We start from the raw sequence: 4,204 nt of genomic DNA, 5'->3' as shown, positions 1-4,204 counted from the left end.
AATTAGTAAGAATGGGATTTATTAAATGGAAAAGAAAATGAGTTTCCGATATTTAATGTTCCGTTTTTCGAAGCTACAATTTCCTCTCTGATTTTCCCAACAAGCTTCATATTTTGATTACTGGCGTAAGATACTTTTCATTCATATTTTATTTTACTGTTTAGCAATTAATTGATTGTGGAAACAAATTATGAAGAGTGCACGATTGCTCTGCACGGATTGCCTCGTTACGAAAATAGCCCCATATGACGATAGAAACAAATTTCCAGGATGCGATTAACCCGATTTGCTTTTTACGTGTGCAAAATAAACAATTATCGAGCATCAAACGTCCCCGAAATACACAAATTGACAGTCTCGAGATATGGAGAATCAATAATCGTGAAAGCCTTAATACATGAAACATGGATTTTAATTTAAAAGAAAAAATTCATGAAGGTAATATCATTCCACTGTAATTACGACCTTCTACATCATTGTCATCTTATTTTATAGCTATGCATATTTTTTTAGACACTCCCACGCTCGGTGACTTGCGACATTTATTAGATAAATGGAAATTGTAATCTGCGTCGCTCTAATATGTTGACTGAGGTTGATCACAAAATACTGCAACAGTTTTTAATAAAGACACCTATTAGAATTAACAAAAAAATTGACTACACTGTTCAGAAGAATTCGAGAAAAATGAACGAGGAAGAAAAATGTGCAAATAGAGGGTTCTCGTAAAAGAATGAAACTATTATCGTGAAATATATAGCAGTGATACAAACGAACTCAAAAACAAAGCTCCCATTATTTTTATTGCTGCCATTCAGCATACCACTGTAGTTAGTTATTTGGGTAAACGCTGAAACGAGAAGCGTCTTCCAGCTCGCGCTCTCTCCGAGATTCTGTTTCAATGAGACCAGCTCGTCGAAATTGATCCCTATTTAGGAGAGGCAGCACAAAGTGGCCCGAATCCCTTTCTCCATCGCACGCTATCCTGTTTGAAACAGCTCCCGTGTATTATCCCCTCAAAAAACCGCTCAAAAATTGCGAGCCACGGGATCAATACCGAGGTGTAACAATCGAGCGTGTGCCTCGAATACCAGATAGCCGTTCTCTCTGCCTCGATAAGCATCGAAATCCCTACTCAAATAGCTGCACCCGATACATCGCACTCTCGCGACCGGTGAAAAGATGCTGGTGGGGCTATATACGATGCTTTGACCGCGGGATTTCGTGTTCGATCCAGTGTTATTTCATTCGTCGACCGATTACCAACGATCTCGCCGATCGTGCATGGAACAAAAGGGAGGGAATCTTGTGCTACACTCACAGTGTAATTCACCAGTTGTCGAGGATGTCCACTTTGTGAAGGTAAGGTGCTCTGCTAGCGAATTTTTCTATGATCGATTAGAAATTTTATCAGTGCTTCGGTAATTGTTGCTTCATTGCGTGGACTCGAGATTATTTTGTGAAATAGTTTCTTTTAATATATTCTTCGGGAATTAATGAATTATTCTTCTGAAGAGATTTGTAGTTTATGTTAAATGAGTTTCCATTAGTAAGTTTCCTCTGTAGTCGCTTTATTATTGTATTACAAAATTACAGGATTAATAAATTTCGGATGTAACGTACCGAAAAGTTAAAATCTGATTCTAACAGTTTAACTACGTGTGAACAAACAGTTTTACAATATTAACAAATAATACGTTCTCTATGAAACACTAGTATTACGTTAACATACAGAATAATCACTTTGTTATTTGTTTTCATGACTAATCCCGAGACAAGGATCGATAATTACATTTCGAGTCTAACAGTTGCGTGCTATTATCTTCATTACACAATAATCGCTGATCTAGCCAGATTTACGACACTTGTTATTAGAACCTCCTCGTTAAATGACCATTGCATGATGATTACAAAGTGGAGTCGATGCTACATCCAGCTTCCTTCGTGCCTGTATTCCTGTCTCAAATGGACCACGATTTTGTATACATTCAGAAATTCCCTCGTATAGACACCGCTTCACAATAACGTCCCTCGAATTCTCCGCGGGAAAATTATTGAAAAATTGCCGTCAGGGCGTCGTTGAGAGCGAGATGAATTCGTCGCTCGGGAAATATTCGACGAAGAAATTTCCTCCGAACGAATATTGTCTCTCGTCCGACGTTTCGATATTTGTTTGTAATTTTCGAATTGATCCGGCCTTGCCTTGCCGCTGGGAGCTGCGAACAAAAATTAGCCACAGTAAATTACAGAATTTCATACACTCGCCCCTCGAAACGTTCAAACAATCATTATTGCCACCTGGAGGAGTTTCCGGGCAATTAGATGCCGTCAAACGAGCCCGAATCGAAAGCAATTAACTTTACTTAGACGTTCGATCCTCTCTGAAGTAGTCGACGGGGAAGTGACTGGAAGACTGTTACGAGCAAAAGTGAGGGCGCGAAGTTGCCTGGAAATTGTTGCAATTAAATAATACGAGTTCCACTAGTCGGTCGCCGTAAATTTGGAACTGGTTGCGCTTAAATTGAGGGGATATCCGGCTCACTAGGAAATTTACTTTACGCGAAGTTAAATCTTCATTTCCTATTGATTAAACCCTGCGGATTTTCGAAACTGCACTGCCTTGAATTAAAACGTAAATCTGATGCGGTTGAAAACACGCGCGAACCATTTCTGTAATATCTGCGTGGTCGAAAGTTTTGACATTTTGGGATACCGTGTCATACATGGGTTGAAATATTATCGAGCTCGTAGGAAATAGACTTTTAAGGTTATTTCACTCGACATTACACAAATTTTAGGAAGGCGTTATAGTAAATCCTGTAAAGAAAAAATTACAAAGTAACAGTAAGTTGACAGTGCTCACATTGTTTGATTAATTTCAATTAATCTTCAATTTTGCTTTTGGTCTCCAGCAAAACTGTGTCACTATTCCAGTTCAAGCGATGAAATGTTTGAAGTAGGTAGTTATGTGCCATAATCTTATTATTCCATCCGAAGCTATACTACCCAAGCGAAAATAAACACGATAACTGTGCAACTGTGCAGAAACCAAGCGCTGAAATTGGCCCAAAGAAGATAAGTTAGGAAGCGCCAGAACTAGTACGAAATTCTTCTTCTCAGACGTAATCGAATCATGGACAGAGTTTCCAATAAACGGCGAATAGCATCTCTGTTTTCTCTGGAATAGCTGGTTATGCTAATTCCTCTCTGTTTCTCGAGACACAATGCGTCTTTGTTCGCAGGAAAGGGATCCTTCCTGTCCCTCATCACGCGACGCCAGATGTTCATTTTTCTCGGCGTGATGTTGAAACAGTGGTTCAGGACGTTGATCGTTAGTCAAAGATAATTAGAAGGGTTCCTTTGGGTCCGGTGATTTACCAACGTCGCCCTTGTCCCTGCGGGGCTGCTGGATTTCGCTTGGTAAATCGGCGAAATTAAAGTGTTCTCGGAGAATTGCTTCGTTTGCTGGTCATAGATTTTCTAGCAGTTTCATACGCGTCCATTCGTTTTGGTTCATCTGTAAAATATGTTCTTCAAGAGGGAAACACGTAATTAATGTCGTAGCAGCGATCCTAAACGTCTGAAATTGTTATGTGTTAAAGATAGAATAAAGAGGAAGGTTAAAAAGAAATATACCATTTCAAGGTTTTCTGAAAATGACAGTAGCTCGTAGTAATTCACAATTTTAAATGAATATTTCCCACTGCAATGATTATTACATTTACAATTCTGATTTCTTGCTATGAGTGATTCCTGTTTGCATTCCTCCAATTTATCAGTATACGTATGCCAATCAAATAATTTGTTAACATGTACGTGCAAATACGAGCTGTTTAATCGCTGAATGAAATAAATTCCTTCACTCAATCCCGTGGAAAATGAATTTTCAATTAATATTTGAACAAAAATGATAAAAACAGTCTGGAATACACGTACCCAAAGTTAATTTAACTTTTTAAACTACTTCAATGGCTAACTTCTACAAAAATATTCAGACTCAGCACCTGTCAATTAAAGAACTTATATCAATATTTTATAAGCTTCGTGAACTACTGAAAATTTCCTCTCACAGATAAACAGACTCCATTAAAAAATTACTGCCGACATAAGCTTTGAAAGTTCATTACGAAACGAATCTTCATCATCATTACTCTGTTGCAGCCGTCTTATTCGAGAGATTAAAAGCCAGTTGCATCATGGAACG

At 38.3% G+C, this 4,204-nt stretch overlaps 1 long non-coding RNA gene across 1 annotated transcript; it reads right to left on the bottom strand.

Moving 5' to 3' along the window:
• Window positions 1-1,556: 1,556 nt before the first annotated feature.
• Window positions 1,557-3,235, bottom strand: LOC143183707 (uncharacterized). Its single transcript, XR_013002642.1, has 3 exons — window positions 2,864-3,235; window positions 2,299-2,446; window positions 1,557-2,216 (listed from the first exon to the last, which is right to left on the bottom strand). It is a non-coding gene; the product is annotated as an uncharacterized LOC143183707 (long non-coding RNA).
• Window positions 3,236-4,204: the final 969 nt, after the last annotated feature.

The sequence above is a fragment of the Calliopsis andreniformis genome, chromosome 9, assembly GCF_051401765.1.
Source record: "Calliopsis andreniformis isolate RMS-2024a chromosome 9, iyCalAndr_principal, whole genome shotgun sequence".
In the NCBI taxonomy this organism is placed as follows: domain Eukaryota; kingdom Metazoa; phylum Arthropoda; class Insecta; order Hymenoptera; family Andrenidae; genus Calliopsis; species Calliopsis andreniformis.
The sequence above is the reverse complement of the archived record's forward strand: the minus strand, read 5'-3'. Positions and strand labels throughout refer to the sequence as shown.